At 43.2% G+C, this 20320-nt stretch overlaps 1 protein-coding gene and 2 non-coding genes across 6 annotated transcripts in view; all 3 read left to right on the top strand.

Moving 5' to 3' along the window:
• Window positions 1-20320, top strand: part of TEX14 (testis expressed 14, intercellular bridge forming factor) — a 125984-nt gene that overhangs the window by 28942 nt on the left and 76722 nt on the right. The window lies entirely within an intron of this gene.
• Window positions 2714-2931, top strand: LOC123389211. The gene has a single exon (XR_006603809.1). It is a non-coding gene; the product is annotated as a small nucleolar RNA U3 (small nucleolar RNA).
• On the top strand, window positions 13170-13383 carry LOC123389212. The gene has a single exon (XR_006603811.1). It is a non-coding gene; the product is annotated as a small nucleolar RNA U3 (small nucleolar RNA).

Here is a 20320-nt window from a genome sequence, read left to right as displayed (position 1 = left end):
AGAGTAGCTGAATCATCATCTAAAGGACCTCACACTATGAAGGCAGGAAGAATCCCAACAGAGGCTGGAGAAACAGCAAGAAGTCAGCAGGAGAGGGCACTGGCCACATTAGGGTACTGCGAAGTGGAGTGGAGTTACCTGAAGGGTCCACTAACCTCTCCCACGGAAGAGCAGGCACTAGGAAGAGGCCGAAAGCTACAAAGAGGATCAGCTATGTTTGAAGGCCTTGACCCTTGTCATCTTATTGGTCTTCCCGCTCCAGCTCTAGAGTTGCCAGAAACAGCCTCAAAATCAGACGAGTGGAAGAGCAAGGAAGAGTTTTTGATTTCAACAGGACTGGACAATTTATTACCTGAAATGAGACTGTGCTTGAAGGCCTCAAAGTGACTTAAAGACTAAGGAATCTGCCTGAGATACCTCTCCGGAGAGGGAAAAGGAGATCCAACCAAAAGAACATACTTGAGGGCAGTAAAAGGGGGAATAATGTTTCCTGATTGTATCCTACTTAGTTCAGTTATATAGATTATATGAGTTCTAAAACCCAAAAGCTGAGTTCCTGAGTTCTAGAAACCTCAACCCAGATTTTATTCATTTTTAATTACATGTATATTAATTGACCCGTGAGATTAGAACACCAAGTTCAGGGGCACATGGGTGGCTCAGTTGGTTAGGCATCTGCCTTTGGCTCAGATTACGATCCCAGGGTCCTGGGATTGAGCCCTGTGTTGTGCTCCCTGCCCAGCAGGAGGCCTGCTTCTCCCTCTAACTGCTCCTCTACCTGCTTGTGCGCTCTCTTTCTCAAACAAATAAAATCTCAAAGAAAAAAAGAAAAAGAACAATACCAAGGACAGATGTGTGGCATATGCCTTCCAGGAGTATAACCCAGTACAAGCAGCAGACAAAAGTAATTAAACTACTGAGAAGTACAGGAGGCAAAGAAGTACCTACATCTCAGCCTCCTTGTCTGGGGAGTACTCAAGGGAAAAGTCTTACAGGAAGCTCTATTTAGGCCAGGACCTTAACAAAGAAAAAGAGTTGAGTTGGGGGTGCCTGGCTGGCTCAGTCACTGAAGCATGTGACTTGATTTCAGCTTGTGAGTTCAAACCTCACACTGGGTGTAGAGAGTACTTAAAAAATAAAATCTTTTTTTTTTTTTAAAGATTTTATTTATTTATTCGACAGAGAGAGATCACAAGTAGGCAGAGAGGAAGGCAGAGAGAGAGGAGGAAGCAGGCTCCCCGCTGAGCAGAGAGCCCGATGCGGAACTCGATCCCAGGACCCTGAGATCATGACCTGAGCCGAAGGCAGCGGCTTAACCCACTGAGCCACCCAGGCGCCCAAAAAATAAAATCTTTAAAAAAAACTGAATGTGCTGGAGTGATAGACCCACATGCAGTTGGAGAGTGCGCTCTTAAGAGGCAATCATATGGCATGGATGGTGAGGGGTTCCTAGAAATGCTGGAGGAATGAACAATGGAAAAGTGTTAGATATGGAAGGGTCCAGACCAGAGACAGGCTCTTGGATGAAAGTGATTGGAAGGCACTTTATAACTTCAATATATATAAGAAAATGGGGATATGTCTCAGACCTGGGCAGATTGCCCAAACACTGTCCCTTTTTGACAGAATTTAAGTACAGAGCATCTGACTGTCTCTGAGGAGATTGTGTTAGAAGTGGTTAGATGAGATGAATCTCATGCTTTTTAGTCATGTTACTATGAAGCCCTGAAAAATGTGGTTGGTTCAGAAAACCACATGTCTAGATGGCACTGTGCTTCCTGGCATCCTAGAAGATGTGGGGGAGAAGTATTTTTACAAGTTTAGTGATAAAAAGTTACACACTTCATATATAAGGTACATGTGTTCTTTGAGGAGAAACTGGGATTAACTTTTGCCACAGATAAACAGGTAGGCTGCTTCTGAGGTTTACAAGCCAGAAAGGTGAAACATTCAGGACTGAACTTTAAGTGATAAAGTATTTAGTGCTTCATTAGAGAAATTAATTTGATTGGAGACTAGACCTCCTGAGGAAGACCACTTTGTCTTAGCAGAAAGAATCCGGATTTGATTTGGTATCAGACATATCTAGGTTTGTCCAGCTGTATGACGTTATAGCCTGCATCTGTAAGAACGAGGAAGTAATGACACCTTTCTTCAGTTGTTTAGAGGATGAAATGAAACAACGGATCAAAATGTTATCAAGTAGGTATTCAATAAGTCATCGTGGTTATGATTATTATTATGTGGTATTAGAAGTGTACACCAGTTATTACCCCTCTCTTTGCCTCCTCCTTCCGCCTCTCTCTCAAGGCAAAGGGAACTGGTCTCTTCAAGTCAGCAGACTTTTGTAGCAAGCGAAGAGACAGTCCGATGCTGACCTGTGGCGTCAACATTTTCTTAGCCTAGAGTCCGAGACCCAGGTCGTGCCGGGCGTGGTGGGCGGGGCAATACTGATCCCTCCGCGTTGGAGTCAGAGGCATACAGCGTGTGATTGGCTGCTAGGAAGCCGCATGCTAATGAGATTTGTTACTGATTTAAGTGTTGCTGGAAGATTTACAGGCGAAAAAATGGTGTTTTAAGCTTTGCTGTTTGACCGAATTGTCTTGAAATATAAAATAAGATGCATGAGTTGGCAGAGGAGTTGACAAAAATATCACCATGCGTATAAAGTGTGCGGATGCCATCGACTTATCGAGGCCGTGCATTTGAAAGTAAGACTATACTTTCAGGGATCATTTCTATAGTTTGTTACTAGAGAAGTTTCTCTGAACGTGTAGAGTACCCAGAACCACGAGGAGGAGACGTAGTACCCTTTTCTGAGCGTGAAGCTGACTCTGGGCGTTGTTTTGCTTGCAACTGCTCTTTGTCATTGATGATCGTTCTGCCTTTCTATTTAGAAAGGTAAGAGGGAAAGGGTGCCGTCTGAGTGGTTTGTCTCTACTTCTTTATGTATAAAGTGAGGCGTTTATTACTTGGTTCACATCTTATTAGGTGATCCCTGCTGGACAAGGAGACTTATGTGTCCCAGGACGCTCCTATCATGACAGGAGCTGAAGGCAGTTGCTTAACCCACTGAACCTTGCAAGCATCCCGGTTTAAGTTTCGTTTTTTTTTCCTTTTCTTTTTTTCTTTTCTTTCTTTGTCTTTCTGTCTTCTTTCAGTCTTTCTTTCCAGATTTTATTTATTTATTTGACAGAGCGAGATCAGAGGCAGGCAGAGAGGAGGGGGGAAGCAGGCCCCGCCGAGCAGAGAGCCCGATGTGAGAGGACCCTGGGATCACCCACTGAGCCACCCAGGCGCCCCATGAAACCACAGGTTTAATACACACACACACACACACGTAATAAATGTATAGTTTTAACACATGGTTTGGTGTTTTTTTTTTAGTGAATGTTGAGCTAAAGTTCAGAGTTTACACTAGTTCAGTTTTTTCATTATTAACTGAAGTTTATAGTGAGCTTTCACTTAGTGTTATATAGTTCTTTGGATTTTGACAGATGTATGTTATTTCCACCATTAAGTATCATACAGAATAATTTCACTGCCTTAAAAATCTTTTATCCTCCTCCTGTTTATCCCTTTATGTGAACCCTGGCAGCCGCTGATTTTTTTTTTTTTACTGTCTCTATGTTTTTGTCTTTTCCAAAATATCATTTAGTTGAAACCAAAGAATGTAGCCTTTCCAGAGTGGCTTCTTTCTTTTAGCAACATGCATTTAAAGTTCCTTTGTGTCATTTGTTGGCTTCATAGCTCATTCATTTTTATTGCTGAATAATATTTATTGTCTGGATGTACCACAGTTTATCCATCATCTATTGAAGAACATCTTGGTTGCTTCCAAGTTCTGGCAATTATGAATAAAGGTGATATAAATATCATGTGCAGTTTTTTTTAAAAGATTTTATTTATTTGACAGAGAGAGATCACAAGTAGGCAGACAGGCAGGCAGAGGGAGGGAGAGGGGAAAGCAGGCTCTCCGCTGAGCAGAGAGCCTGATGTGGGGCTTGATCCCAAGACCCTGAGATCATGACCTGAGCCGAAGGCAGAGGCTTAACCTACTGAGCCACCCAGATGCCCCTCCTGTGCAGTTTTTTCTTTTTTTTTTTTTTAAGATGTTATTTCTTTGTCATAGAGTGAGCACAAGCAGGGGGAGTGGCAGGCAGAGGGAGAAGCAGGTTCCACACTGAGCAAGGAGGCTGATGCAGGACTTGACCCGAGGACCCTGGGATCCTGAAGTGAGACAAAGGCAGACGCTTAACCTACTGAGTCACACAGGCATCACTCATGTACAGGTTTTTTTTTTTTTTCTCCAGATTTTATTTATTTATTTGACAGAGAAATCACAAGTAGGCAGAGCAGCAGGCAGAGAGAGGGGGAAGCAGGTTCCCAGGACCCTGAGATCATGATCTGAGCCGAAGGCTTAACCTTTGTTAAGGGCTTAACCCACTGAGCCACCCAGGCGCCCCACCATGTGCATGTTTTTGTGTGGCATAAATTTTCAACTCCTTTTGAGTAAATCCCAAGGAGTGCAAGTGCTGGAATTTATGGTAAGAGTATTTTTAATTTTGTAAGAACTGCCAAACTGTATTCTGAAGTGGCTGTACCATTTTTGCATCCCCAGCAATGAATGAGACTCCCTGTTTATCCACATCTTTACCAGACTTGGTGTTTTGGATTTTTCTTAGTGGGGCATACACACAATACACCTAAGAAACAAATGATGAGGCTACATCTGTAGTTATTTGGAATAGCAAGTTTTCATTCCCCTACAGTTAAATCTGTTATGAACCTGTTAAACAGTGGTGAAGCAAAGCCCCAACGAAAGGTTCTGATCTTAACCCAGCTGCTCTCAACAGTGATTTTCTCAAGCTACAAGCAGAGGCACAGAATACAGTTTGCCCAGTGCTTAGTTTGGGGAGAGAACCCATTTTTCTTTGACAGGGTTAAGGAATTTGCCCGAGATGTCACAGCCATTAAGTGAGGACTGAACTGGTTCCCCAGAACACAAACCTGACACTAACTTCCCTCCTACTCTGGGATCCAGAGCTCTTAAAGAAATGACATCTAATGTTACTCCCTGGAAATCAGTCGTTCTGTGAAGGGGCTGGCTTGCAAAGTTTGTTTGCTGATTTTTCTGAGGGAGTAACCACATTAAACCATCTCCCCAATAAGCAAAGTGTGTGTGGGTTTCCTTTCCTCAATAGAGGCCTAATCAGGAATTACCTTTTATTTTTTAAAGTGCCCTTTAAAAAAAAAAAAAAATTTTTTTTTTTTTTTTTAATTTTCTGACCTGATGGAAATGCTAAGAACTGGTTAGTGTCCTGGGGCCTTTCAGAGCCTGGAACACAATTTGGGTATTTGGGGTTATTCCTCTGTTCTTTAAAGTTTTTTGTTTGTTTGTTTGTTTGTTTTTTGTTTTTACTAGGCTCCTTGCCCAGTGTGCAGCCCAACACCGGGCTTGATCTCAAGATTGTAAGATTCAGACCTGAGCTGAGATCAAGAGTCAGTCACTTAACCATCCGAGCCAACCAGGTGCCCCTCTTTAACAGTATTCTAAGCTAAAGTTTCTTCTTCAATATATTTAAAAGTGTTCCATTTCTCTTCCTCTCCTGAAACACAAGTCTTTATTTATTCTTCTACTTTTAGTAGTCATTTACTTTTTCGTGACCTCATATAGGTTTGTGTTTAGTGAGCACATTCCTAGCCATGTGCAATGCTAAAGGCTGGAGACTGACTCAATGGTTACTGAGTAAGCGTCCCTCCTCTCACCATCTAGAGGTAGAACATAGGGTAGCAAAATCACCCGAAGAAAAAGAAAATCATAACTGCTGCAAGGGTACTAGCTGTGTGGGAATCAGAAAGGAAGACTCCCCAAGATCTAAAAATTTAAAAATTAGTGATGAAAGGGAAAGCTCTTTTTTTTTTTTTTCAAGATTTTATCTATTTATTTGCTAGAGAGAGACACAGAGAGAGAGGGAACACAAGCAGGGGGAGTGGGAGAGGGAGAAGCAGGCTTCCCTGCTCAGTGGGGCCAGGCTCAATCCCAGGATCCTGGGATCATGACCTGAGCTGAAGGCAGATACTTAACGACTGAGCCACCCAGGCACCCAAAAAGGGAAAACTCTTATTTTTTTCTTTACTCTCACCATACTTCTGACATCAGATGTGGGGTTTTTTCCCCCCACACTGAGTAATTCTCCAACACCAGGTGAGTGTCTTACAAATTGATTAAATTCTGATGTTGTCTTCCTGGAGATAGCATCAAATCCCACAGTTTAAGTACTTGGGTTTCCAACACCGTGGACACCAGACCTAAGTAGTGGGTCTTCAGGTTACACAAAACTTTGTCTGACTTGACTATAAGTCAGAGGTTTCCACAACTCATTGCTTGGGCTTGCTAATTAGCTAGAACAGTTCATAGAACTTAAGAAAACAGTTTACTTATTAGATCACCAGTTTACTGTAAAAGGATACAACTCAGGAACAGCCAGAGGAAGAGAAGCACAGGACAAGGTATGGGGAGGGTGTGTGAAGCTTACATTCCCAGTCCAAGTGTGCCACTCTCCCCAGCACCTTCATCTGTTCACCATCCCAGCAGCTCTCCAAACTCATACTTCAGGAATTTTTCTGGAGGCTTCATCACTTACACATGACAGATCATTACCCCCACATCTAGCTCCTTCCTCCTCCCCAGAGAATGGGGTAGGGCTCAAAGTTTCAAGCTGCTTTTTTTTCTTTCTTCTTTCTTTCTTTCTTTTTTTTTTTTTAATATTTTATTTACTTATTTGACAGAGATCACAAGTAGGCAGAGAGGCAGGCAGAGACACACACAGAGAGAGAGGAGGAAGCAGGTTCCCTGCTAAGCAGAGAGCCGGAGGCGGGGCTCCATCCCAGGACCCTGGGATCATGACCTGAGCTGAAGGCAGAGGCTTAACCCATTGAACCATCTAGGCGCCCTGGAAAGAGAGAATCTTTTTTTTTTTTTTTTAATATTTTATTTATTTGTCAGAGAGAGAGAGAGAGAGTGAGCACAGGTAGACAGAACGGCAGGCAGAGGCAGAGGGAGAAGCAGGCTCCCTGCCGAGCAAGGAGCCGGATGTGGGACTCAAACCCAGGACGCTGGGATCATGACCTGAGCCGAAGGCAGCTGCTTAACCAACTGAACCACCCAGGCGTCCCTGGAAAGAGAGAATCTTAAATAGACTCCATACCCAGTGCAGAGTCTGGCTTGGGGCTCTATCGCATAACCCTGAGATCATGACCTGAGCTGAAATTGTGAGTTGGACGCTTAACTTGACTGAGCCACTTAGGTACCCCTCAAATTTCCAAGCTTGGATTTTTCTTTCTGGTAACCAACTTCCATCCTAAATCTCACCAAGAGCAGTCTAATTAGAACAAAAGATGCTTCTATCACCCAGGAAATATGTCAGGAACCAGGATCAAAGACAAATAATAAAACAAAACATGCTCCTAACACTGTTATTATTTAGGAAATTACAAAAGTTTTAGGAGCTCTGGTCAGGAGTCAGGTTGAAGACCAAAATACATATTTCCTTTCCTTTTCTTTCTTTCTTTTTTTTTTTTTTTAATGTATTTGACAGAGAGAGAGAGAGTGTGTGTGTGCACAGCAGGGGGAGTGGCAGGCAAAGGGGAGAGGGAAAAGCGGGCTCCCCACTGAGCAGGGAGCCCCATGTGGGTTTGATCCCAGGACCCTGGGACCATGACCTGAAACAAAGGCAGTTGCTTAACTGACTGAGCCACCCAGGTGCCCCCAAAATACATATTTCTTATTATATCACAGTATCATAGGTTAACTGGGGAAAGAGGGCAAGGAAGTGTATTTCTAGCAAAGGTAACAACAGGTGGGAAGATCTTCTTTGGTAGAAGCATAACAAATAAGAGACTCCAAGAAAGAGGGTGAGTGTGGGACAGTGAGAACTGGAAATGTGAGCTAAAGCATGAGATTGGAGAGACAAGAGGGGAGCCGAGATAGGGCTTTCGAAACCATTGTGAGGTGTTTCACCTTCCTTCTGAGAGCAGTGAGATGCCAGTGAACTATTTTCAGCAAGGTAGAGGAAAGTGTGTGAAGTAACCGTCAAGATCTGAGGTTCTACGATATTTGCAAGCTATCAAGTTAGCCTGTCACAGTTTTGTGGATGGTGGCACAGGATACTAGATTCCTGGGTCAGAGATAAAGGGCAATTTATTATTCCCAGCAATAGCAGTATTGCTCAGTACAATTTTTGTACTGGAGCCCCAGTTCCCAGAGAGTGATACAAAGAAGGCCAAGTATGCCTGTATACAACATAGGCTGCATGACAGAAGACAGGCTTTGGAAAGCCAAGAGCATGAAACTGTCTTTTATAATGGGCATACAACCTGCCTGACATTGTTCCCAGAGGGAGAAATATTCTTTATTGTTTTGGCTAGGAAACAAACGTGCTCTTTACTCTGGAGGTAGACACTGTCTCTAGCTCCCAAGTCTGTTCATGATACAGACATCCTGGAGTAGATGCTCCAGAAGAAAAGCTGATATTCAAAAATCTGAGAGACATGGAGAATTGCTTCTCAGAGTTGACATAATTCGATTTAAAGTTTGAAAAGGAGGGCACCTGGTTGGCTCAGTCAGAAGAGCACATGACTTGATCTCAGGGCCATGAGTTTGAGTTTGAGTTCAAGCCCTGCTTTGGGTGTGGAAATTACAAAAAAAAAAAAAAAAAAAAAAACCAACATAAAGAAAACGAAAGACCCCTTCCTTGGGCACCTGGCTGGGTCATTTGGAGGAACAGGCAAATCTTGATCTAAGTAAGGGTAATGAGTTTGAGCCCCATGTAAGGTGTAGAGATTACTTAAATAAATAAAACATTAAAAAAAAAAAAAAGGATTTGAAAGGGAACCAGGCCACTGCTTGGGAAATGGATTGGAGAAGGGCAATGATGAGTGTAGGTTAAGCTCTGTCCAGCTGAAAGATCTTCGGCCAGCCAAGGAGATAGTAGAGGTGAAGAACAGCAGAGGGGTTTGAAAGGTATGTGGGAGATAACTTATCAGCCTTATGACAGGTTGGCGTGAAGGAAGGTGTCAGAGCTAACCCTTGTTTTGTGCTCCTGGACCAGTTTGTGGGCAGTGGTACCAACACCAAGGTAGGAAACTGGAAGAGGCCTAGTTTTAGGGATCAGGCAGGACTAGCTTGGACATGTTGAATTAAAGGTGCTTCTGAGACATTCAATTCAAGATGTGAGTCAACTAGATGTCAGGTAGGCAGATGTGTAGCTCAGATCTGGCCTCCTCATAGAAGTGTTAAGAAAAAATGAAGAAGGCAATCTGAGAATATCAGAGTTAGGGGGCACCTTGGTGACTCATCAGTTAAGCACCAGCCTTAGGCTCAGGTCAAGATCCCAGGGTCCTGGGCACCTGGGTGGCTCAGTGGGTTAAGCCGCTGCCTTCGGCTCAGGTCATGATCTCAGGGTCCTGGGATCGAGTCCTGCATCGGGCTCTCTGCTCGGCAGGGAGCCTGCTTCCCTCTCTCTCTCTCTGTCTGCCTGCCTCTCCATCTACTTGTGATTTCTCTCTGTCAAATAAATAAATAAATAATCTTAAAAATAAATAAATAAATAAATAAATAAAAAATAGATCCCAGGGTCCTGGGATCGAGCCCCGCATGGGGCTCCCTGCTCGGCGGGGATTCTGCTTCTCCCTCTCCCTCTGCCTGCTGCTCTTCATACTTGTGCTATCAAATAAATAAATAAAATCTTTAAAAAAGAGTATCAGACCTAGAAGGGACTTTCAAAGCAGGTTAGTTAGTCCAATTCCTTATTTCAACATTTTATAGTTAAGGATCACGTTCTCCTCCCTCCCCCAACCTTTACGCCGCTCTCTTTTTGGTGCTCAGAAGTACGGTGTTTCTGTATGTGTGTATATATCACATGGGTTTAAGTTATGCAGGGTAAGATCTCAGGTTCCTTTAGGGAAGCCTAGCTTGTCACTGAGTACCAAGTTGATGACTCGCTCTGTTAGTAATCTTGATGAAAGGAGTTTTGGTCTCATTTTCTTTTTGATCTGTCACAGAGTTGCTGAGTGCTTATTCAGTAGGCAAAATACATGGTGGTTGTCTGTCAGAAAATGGCCAAAAGATCTTCCAGTCAGGACACAGGCTGTATTCATAGCCTTTTCCTCTTCATAGCACCTCTGATTGCTAAGTTGACTCCCATCAATAGGAAGTTCATGCCTGGGGACGCCTGGGTGGCTCAGTCATCGAGGGTCTGCGTTCAGCTCAGGTCATGATCCTGCGGTTCTGGGATCGAGCCCCACATCAGGCTCCCTGCTCTTTGGGAAGCCTGCTTCTTCCTCTCCCACTCCCCCTGCTTGTGTTCCCTCTCTGTCAGATAAATGGATAAAATCTAAAAAAGAAGAAGAAAAAAAAAGTTCATCCCCAGTCAACCTTTCTTAGCATTTGTAAGAAATGCCTAAATTATTTCTCACTGCTCCTCAGACAGCGCACCCCGATTCCCCCTTTTCTTCCTTGGTGACTTCTGCAAACCGCCCCCACCACCCTGTACTTCTACTGCCTACTTCTTTACTTATGGGTTTACTTTAGTCAGGTCAGTTTATTAAGTTTTACCTAGTTGTAGACTTGGGCAAAACACAAAGAACCTCTTTTGTGGGTTACATGGGAGAAGATAAGAACTTACAAGATACAGAAAGGTGGAATGTCAGTGCTTAAGGCAGCAGGAGACAGCCTTGTGGCATGGGTGAGCCACTTAACATTCTAAGTTTCCATTTCCTCAGACTCTGAGGGTTAGTTCTAAGATTAAATGGGGTGATCTATGTAAAGGGTTTAGTAGAAGGCCTGGAACATATTAACGTATTGGAGAAATGATAAGGGTTTTTGGGTTTTGTTTCTTTTTTTTATTTGTCTCTTTTTTAATTAATGAGAGAAATCACATTTAAGTCCATTTTTTGATGGGGGGTGGGTGGGTAAAGGTGTGCAACCTGTCAGACTCACCTGGCAAGTTATTTAAACAAATAATAATAAAACTTATTTAGATTGAATTTTATTTTGATACTGAGCAGCACCAAGAAGAAAACTGAAAAAGTTGTGGTCTCTGTTTAGATAGGCCTGAGAATATTTAAAATAAAGGTGATAAAATTTAAGATTCAAAAGTTATAAATAATATGAATATATACATAATTACCAATTAAAGCAGACCCCCAACACCCCAAATCCCCATAGTAAGCACAGTATACTTGTTATTTTTTTCCTAATTAAAAAACAAAGGGGGGTGCCTGGGTAGCTCAGTCAGTTAAGCATCTGCCTTCGGCTCAGGTCTGATCTCAGGGTCCTGGGACTCAGCCCCTTGTCGGGCTTCCTGCTCAGCGAGGAGTCTGCTTTTCTCTCTCCCTCTGCTCCTCCCCACCATTCTCTCTCAAATAAATAAATAAAATCTTTTAAAAAATGAAGGGGAAAATTGCTTTTCAAAATAAATTTCCGGGGCACCTGGGTGGCTCATTGGGTTAAGCCGCTGCCTTCGGCTCAGGTCATGATCTCGCGTCCTGGGATCGAGTCCCACATCGGGCTCTCTGCTCGGCAGGGAGCCTGCTTCCTCCTCTCTCTCTCTCTGCCTGCCTCTCTGCCTACTTGTGATCTCTCTCTGTCAAATAAATAAATAAAATCTTTAAAAAAAACAAAAAACAAAATAAATTTCCAGTGCAATTCCTCGTTAGTATAGTGGTATCCCCACCTGTCAAAATAAATTTCCAGATTCCCCCATTTAAGACTTGCTTGGTTTCATGAGCACGCTATGAAGGCACACACACAAGTTGTTTCTTTCCACAGCGTCAGCTTTATTCAATCATAAAGCAAAGTTAAATCACAATTATAAAGCTTTTCAGGATTCCAAACTCAAAGACAGTTCACCATGGGATTAAGCTTGGCTGCTTTTTTTTTTTTTTAAGATTTTAATTTAATTTATTTATTTGACAGACAGAGATCACAAGTAGGCAGAGAGGCAGGCAGAAAGAGAGGAGGAAGCAAGCTTCCTGCTTGAGCAGAGAGCCCGATGCAGGCTGGATCCCAGGACTCTGAGATCATGACCTGAGCCAAAGGCAGAGGCTTTAACCCACTGAGCCACTTAGGCGCCCCTAAGCTTGGCTTCTTATACAGCACACAGACAGGACAGAATACAAGCCCCACAACACACAAGATATCCAGAAGGGTGCAGAAAGTTAACCAACCAAACGCAAAGTCAGTCCATGGGTGTGCAGTAGAGATAAGGCCTCCATCTGGTCCTGGTCAGCCCTGGGCACTTACTGCTTCTGATGTTCAAACAGTGAAAGATCTCTATTGTGTTTGGAGATCAACCCGGCAGACCTTTTGGGGGCAGTTGCCTTTTTCAAGTGGTCAGACATAGGGGTGTCAGGTCTGAAGAGTCTGACTGTCTCCTACCAAAATTCTTCCTTGTTAAAGGGATTTAATCAGTTTTGGGTCTCTGCAGACCTCCTCTGGTTCTAGTTGTTATCAGTTCTGGGGTGTCAGCTGAGATTGGTCTGAGCAATATTTTCTAGCTGCAGTACCTTAACTGCTTGTGTCATTGCTTGACACAGGCTCCTGCTTGATATGAGAGACTCCATTTTGCTCTCTACACCTGGATACACTGTCTTGAAAACCCAAATCTTAAAAAAAAAAAAAAAAAAGAAAGAAAGAAAAGAAAGAAGGAAGGAAAAAGAAAGGAAGAAAGAAGGAAAGAATGAAGGAAGAAGGAAAGAAAGAAAGAAAGAAAAGAAGAAAAGAAAAGAAAAGAAAAGAAAAGAAAAAAGAAATGAATCTATCTCACCCGAAGGCGGGGAGTGTAATCCATGAGACGTCGGACTAATTGGCGCCCCCTAGCGCACCCTTATCTTAAAGTAGTCCGGAATTGTTAGCCGCAGAAAGACAAGCTTCTCATTGGCTGTCGGTCCGTAATAGGCTAATTAGGAAGTAGAAAGCTTAGTTTTCTTTAAGAAAAAAAGACTCTTAAGAGTATTCAGAGTGTTTTAAAAGGTGGTGAATAAAAAAATACTTTGAAAATATGTTTATGTGATATTTCTAAAATGGAAGAACGTGGGGGAAATGTCGCCATCAAAGAGAAGTGTGCGGCTGCCATAGACCTAGCCGAGGCCAGCTCCTTGAATCTAAGACTATACTTTCAGGGATCATTTCTATAGTTTGTTACTAGAGAAGTTTCTCTGAAGTTGTAGGGTACCCAAGACCACGAGGAGGAGGCGTAGTATTCCTTCCTGAGCGTGAAGCTGATCCTGAGTGTTGTGTATGCAGCAGCTCTTGATCATTGATGATCGTTCTTCCTCTGTCTTGTAGAGGTTAGAGGGGAGGAATACCGTCTGAGTGGTTTTGGTAGGCTTTCTTGTTGATAAAGAGAGGTAGAATGGTTATTTGGGAACAACCTTGTGGGGTTTCTTTGTTTCTAGTTTTTCTTGTTAGGTTATTTTCTTTTTAGGTGGTTTTTCGTTTTTATTCTTAAGAATAAGAAGAATTTACTTGTAATATGAGGGTGGGGAGCTGGGCATTGTTTTGTTTAAGTAAGAGTGGTTGTCTGTTTTTTGAAAGGAGAGTGGAGGCACTTGGGTGGTTCAGTAGGTTGAGTGTCTTCAGCTCAAGTCTTGATCCCAGTCCCGGGATTGAGTATCCTGTGGGGCTCCTTGCTTAGGTGGGAGCCTGCTTTTTCTCCCATTGCCTGCCGCTCCCCCTGCTTGTTGGGGGTATATGCTCTGTCAAGTACATAAATAAAAACTTTAAAAAAAGTGTGTGGGAGGGGGAATGGTTTTGATCTGCTTTGTGGTTTAAGGTTACTAACAGCTCTGTGGCAGTTAGATTGGAGGGCAGGGTTGAGGTGGCAACTGTAGGGCCTGGTTGGGCACCTACTGCATTCATCTAGACAGTAGAGAAGCTCGTGATGGTGATGAAGAAAGAGAAGCTGACTAGATTTGAAAGAAATTTAATATTGGCAGGATTTGGGGGATTGATTTAGTATGAGTGAGGGATAATTGTCAGGTTTCATGGCTTGAGCAAATGGTTCCTTATGTTAAGATGGGGAGAATGGAGGAGTAACTGAATTACATAGGGCAATGTGGTGGGAAGTGATGGTAGAATTAAGTTTAGGGCACATTTAGGAGAAATTTCTGACCTTTAACAGACAGAACTCCCAAAGCAGACTGAGAAGGGAGAGCCAAACAGGTACGATGGAAACCAGATGAATATGCTTGTTCAAAGCCAAGGAAGGAAAGTGGGATAGAAAAATGTGCAGAGGGCGCCTGGGTGGCTCAGTGGGTTAAGCCTCTGCCTTCGGCTCAGGTCATGATCCCAGGCTCCTGGGATCGAGCCTCGCATCAGGCTCTCTGCTCAGCGGGGAGCCTGCTTCCTCCTCTCTCTCTGCCTGCCTCTCTGCCTACTTGTGATCTCTGTCTATCAAATAAATAAATAAACTCTTCAAAAAAAAAACTTAAAAAAAAATGTGCAGAAAGCATATGAGAGATTAAGATACAGCTAGAAAGGTATCCATGGCATTTAGTGGTGACTTTATTGGTCTTGTGGTAGATATAGAAACTGGTTTGGGATGGGCTGATCAATGAAGGGATGTGAGGGCTTGTCACTGAGTGGAGAGTTCCCAGAAGATCAAGCTGTGATGGAAAGTATAGAGGCGGATATGCATTGGAGGGGGGAGGGGATGTAGGATGTGGGTTGTAGATAGGGACATGGGAGAATTAAAGATGGGGGAACATGAGGCACTTGGGTGGCTCAGTCCATTGAGCATCTGCCTTAGGCTCAGGTCGTGATCCTAGGGTCCTGGGATAGAGCCCTGTGTTGGACTCCCTGCTTAGTGGGGAGTCTGATTCTCCCTCCCCACCCCCCATGCACTCGCTCTCCTCTCTCAAATAAATAAATATTTTAAAAAGAAAATAAAGGTGGGAGAACAAGTCTGAGAGCAGATGGAAGGACTGGATAGAGCAGGAGAAACTGAGATTTAGGAGAGAGTGGTTTCCAGGGTCAGGACTTTTGAGTTGGCCAGAGTTGACGGGGAGTACAAAGGTAGGCAGTTCATCTGCGTAATGAGACCATAGTGAGGGTTTTTCAAATGATAGCTTCTAGCTCTGTGCCCAGTGTGAGGCAAAATCTTTGCTGAGGGAGGCTGGTGAGGAAAGGTAGGAGAGATGAGAAGAAAGGAAGAGGGGTGCTGGGCTGACTGGGTCAATAGAGCATGCAACCTTCAATCTCAGAGTTGTGAATTCGAGCCCATGTTGGTTGTAGAGATTACTTAAACCTAAAAGAAATAGAAAGAAAAGAATTAAAAGAAAGAAAGAAAGGGGGGGAGAAAAGGAAAAGAAAAAGAAAAAAAGAATGTCGTATCTCCTGAAAGTGCTGAGAGTGTGCCTCCTTTCCTTCCCTGCTGTTGAAGCTTTGAGATTGCTTCCTGGTCTCAGAAGTACCTTCCCAGATCATAGTTAATTTCTCTTTCTTCCACTCTAGCTATGTACCGCGTATTTCCTCCTTGATTTTCTCTTTTGGGATTTACAGTGGCCAAGCTTTCACTTTTGTTATTGGTCATCTTTAAAGGTTGGGGGATGTAAGGGAAGTGTATGCTCTAGAGTTGACACCTTGGTCTGCTATTTACTAGCTGTGAGCTCTGGTGAAATTTCTTTTCTTTTCTTTTTTTCTTTTTTAAAAATTTTATTTATTTTTTTGACACAGAGAGAGATCACAAGTAGTCAAGAGGCAGGCAGAGAGAGGGGGAAGCAGGCTCCCTGCTGAGCAGAGAGCTGAATGGAGGGCTTGATCCCAGGATCCTGAGATCATGACCTGAGCCTAAGGCAGATGCTTAACCCACTGAGCCACCCAGGCGCCCCCTGGAGAAATTTCTTAAGTCTGTTCCTCTAACGTAGGTAGCATGTAGCAATAGTAGCATCAACACATGGGATTGTTTTAAGTGTCCAATTAAATAAAGCAAGTATAGTGGTTGACTGCTTCTTTCCCTCATTCTGAAAAAGTCCTTCCCTTGAATGAGAACTCCCTGTCTCTTCCTTAGTCTTCCCTATTAGCAACTCCACCAGGGTTTTTTCCCAGGCACAAACCAGCTTATCACCTTTGAATCCTCTTTCCCTCACCCGCTCTCACCAAGTCCATCAGTGTATCCTATTGACTCGTCTTCCAGAACAGCCCAAGTTTCTCCTTTCTTGCTATGTACACCCAAATGCAAACCACCATGATCTATCCCAAAGACACCTGAGGCAGTGGCCTCAAAACTGGTCCTCACAGCTTTAAACCTATTGGTGGCTTCCCTTCACATTTAAAATCCAGACTCCCCTGACCTCAACCTTGCCTAGAAAACCCTCAGATATCTGGTCCCTGCCTGCACCTCACCTCTCCCTCATACCCTGATACTCATACCCTGAACAGCTCTCTAGCTGTTTTCAAGTTGCTGAAATATACTACTTTGTTTCCTTCTTTGAATCTTTGCATTAATTGTTTTCTCTGTGTAAATGTAACCTCCAAAGAGGGCCTTCTTTGACCACCCAAATCTAAAGTAGACACCAATCTCTCTCAGTTACAGCATTTAAAATCCTTGGCATGCCTCATTATCTAACATTGTCTTGGGTATTTGTTGCTGTTATCTCTCTCCCTCACTAGAATGTAAACTCAGAGTGAGAGTAGGAACCTTTACTCACTTCCATACCTCTGTATGCTCAGTACCTGGAATAGTATTTTAGAACATAACAAAGCGGGATAAAGGTGAAGGTGACTTACCAGCTCTGCTATTTAACAGCTGTGTGACTTTTGGCAAGTTACGTAATCTGTGTCTTAGTTTCTCCATCCATAAAACTAGGACAACTAAGAACTGCGTTTATCTAATATGTAAGGCACTTAGAATGATGCCTGCTACCTGGAAAGCCCTCACTACATAGTAGCTAATAGTGTTAAGAGTTGGCACTAAAGTTATAGCCGACACATAAGGGGTGCAGGAATACCTGGCCCTGGGGTTCCCAAAGGCAGAGAAACAAGTGGTGGTAGAATAAGAAAGGAATTTATTTCAGTGAAGTCACCATTGGGAAGACAGCAAACTAGTGTCTAAGACTAGTGTCTATGATCTCCAAAATGCCCCCCAATACTTCCAGGTTTATATAAAGAAAATGGAGGGCAAAGGTGGGTGGTGGGTACATCCAGACAGCCAGTGAAGGTTAAAAGGATCACTGTCCTGGAGTCAATCCCGGGTGGGTCTTGTTGGCTCAGGGCAATCATGGTTGCTTGAGAGAGTAGTTTTGGTTCCCAACAAGTTATGTTTTTTTCTGCAGGGTCTTTTTGCCCGAGCTAAGAGATAAACTGGAACAAAAACCTTATTTGGAAAGTTTGAAGTCATGGGCACCTGGGTTGGCTCAGGCAGTAGAGCCAGTGACTCTTCATCTCTGGGCTGTAAGTTTGAGAAGGGGAGATTACTTAAAAGTAAAATCTTAAAAAAAAAAAAAAAAAGTTTGAGGTAAAACGGAGGCAGGCAAAGTCCTCTTTCAAATTAATAATGTCAGCTCCACCAAACTAATCTTATATTAGAAACTCAAAAGGTGAGGAAACTGGCTGGTTCAGTCAGTAGAGCAACTCTTAATCTCAGGGTTGCCAGTTTCAAGCCCATGTTGGGCACTGAACTTACTCAAAAAATACATACTTACATACATACTCAAAAAGTGTGAATAGGTAGTGCAGAAAACTGCACTACCCCCAAACCCCAAAGGCTTTGTTTTTCAGCATTGGTTCTCAGCCACCAGGTTCCCCTTCCTGCCACAGTCATGGTACCCTGTCTGTAATTTACCAGCATTTGAAAGTCAAGCTCTTAGGACTGTGATTTCATGCACCTGCTATTGTTTACTGATCTCTTGAATCACCTTGCTGCTGCTTCTTCTTTTTTTACATCTTTATTTTTTTATTTTTTATTTTTTTAAATAAGCATATAATGTGTTTTATCCCCAGGGGTACAGGTCTGTGAATCGCCAGAATCACTTGCTTCTTACTAGCAAAGGCCTGTCATTTCCTTTTGCTTTCAGGGATGAGGCTGCTTTACTAGATCTGTGGAGGGAATGCCTCCCAGGCTTTAAAGAGGCAGGCTGTTGGGGTGCCTGGGTGGCTCATTGGTTTAAAGCCTCTGCCTTTGGCTCAGGTCATGATCTCAGGGTCCTGGGATTGAGCACCGTGCCGGGTCTCCGCTCACAGGAAACCTGCTTCCTCCTCTCTCTGCCTGCCTCTCTGCCTACTTGTGATCTCTGTTTGTCAAATAAATAAATAAAATCTTCAAAAATGAATAAATAAATAAAGAGGCAGACTGTGACTGGCTGTCATTCAGTATTATGTTAATTAAGCATGGCCCTTAATTTTTAAAAGATTTTATTTATTTATCTATCTATCTATCCATTTGAGAGAGAGAGAGAGAGTGTGCACGCACTAGAGAGAGCACTAGTGTGTGAGTAGGGGAGAAGGACAGAGGGAGAAGCAGACTCCCCTCTGCGCCGGGAGCCACCATGCTGGACTCAATCCTGGGACTACCAGGATATCCCTGCTTGTACTTTCTATCTCTGTCAAATAAACTCTTTTTTTTTTTTTTTTAAGATTTTATTTATTTATTTGACAGAGAGATATCACAAGTAGACAGAGAGGCAGGCAGAGAGAGAGAGAGAGAGAGGAGGAAGCAGGCTCTCTGCTGAGCAGAGAGGAGCCTGATTGGAGGACCCCGGGATCATGACCTGAGCCCAAGGCAGAGGCTTAACCCACTGAGCACCCAGGCGCCCCCCCCCCTTTTTTTAAAGAGTTGTTTGCTTAATCACCTGAGCCCCAGACACCACAGAGTTTTTTGTTGTTGTTGTTGTTGTTTTTTACTGTTGAGTGAATGAAAGAAGAGAGGAAGGGATAAGAATTAAAGATGTATTCCTACTGACAGTATTTCCATTCCTTTTCCATCTTTATTTTTACATACTCCAACAAATGCTCAGATGAATCTGAGTATAATCACATACCCAGTTAAATATTTGGTCATTTCCAGGTAAAAACATTTACACCCAAACTCGGCACCATTGTACTTTGTCCACAGCTCCAGGGTTCTCTTGCTGACAGGTCCTATGGTACAGAGCCGAATGCTTTGGTGTAGCACCTCCACTGTTAACATCTGTGAAAGAGGACCCAGGAGTTTCTGCTGTTTTGAGAGATGAGAAGGGTAGTCACAGTTCCTGGGAGCTGAAAGTCTCAGGCTCAAAGGCTGAAAAATCTTTCCTTTAAAAAGCAGACATCTGGGGTGCCTGGGTGGCTCAGTAAGTTAAGCGTCTGCCTTCAGCTCGGGTCATGATTCCCAGGGGCCTGGGATCGAGTCCACTCTCTGCTTGGTTGGAAGCCCGCTTTTCCCTTTCCCACTCTTCCTGCTTGTGTTCTCTCTCTCTCCCTGTGTGTCTCTCTGTCAAGTAAATAAAATCATAAATAAATAAATAAGAGACATTTGAAAGGAGCTGCAAAAAGTTGGCAAATCTAATTCTACATGTGAGTGAAATCATACGGTAGTTGTCTTTTTCTGACTAACTTATTTAGCTTAACATTATGCTCTCTAGCACCACCCATGTTGTTGCAAATGACAATATTTCATTTTTTAAAAAATATTTGACAAACAGAGATAACAAGTAGGCAGTGAGGCAGGTTGGGGGGCTGGGGAGCAGGCTCCCCACTGAGCAGAGAGCCTGATGCTGGGCTCGATCCCAGGACCCTGAGCTGAAGGCAGAGGCTTTACCCACTAGGCCACCCAGGAGCCCCTATTTCATTCCTTTTTATAGGTGAGTAATATTCCTTTGTATATGTATACTACATCTTCTTTATCCATTCATGAATCAGTGAGTGCTTGCACTGCTTCCACATCTTGACTAATGTAGATAAGACTGCTATAATCATTGGAGTACATATATCCCTTTGAATCAGTGTTTTTGTATTCTTTGGGTAGATAACCAGGAGTGCGATTGCTGGATTGTAGGGTAGTTCCATTTTAAACTTTTTTTCTTTTAAGATTTTATTTATTTTTTGGCAGAGAGAGAGAGACAGCGAGAGAGGGAATACAGCAGGGCAAGTGGGAGGGGGAGAAGCGGGCTTCCTGCAGAGCAGGGATCCCAATGCAGGGCTCTATCCCAGGACCCAGGGATCATGACCTGAGCCAAAGGTAAATGCTTAATGGACTGAGCCACCCAGGCGTCCCCATTTTTAACTTTTTTTTTTTTTTTAAGATTTTATGTATTTATTCATGAGAGGCAGAGGAAGAAA

Source organism: Mustela putorius, unplaced genomic scaffold (assembly GCF_011764305.1).
Source record: "Mustela putorius furo isolate JIRA1106 unplaced genomic scaffold, ASM1176430v1.1 tig00003962_pilon_pilon_pilon, whole genome shotgun sequence".
In the NCBI taxonomy this organism is placed as follows: domain Eukaryota; kingdom Metazoa; phylum Chordata; class Mammalia; order Carnivora; family Mustelidae; genus Mustela; species Mustela putorius.
Note: the sequence above shows the minus strand (reverse complement) of the source record. Positions and strands in the feature narration are given on the sequence as shown.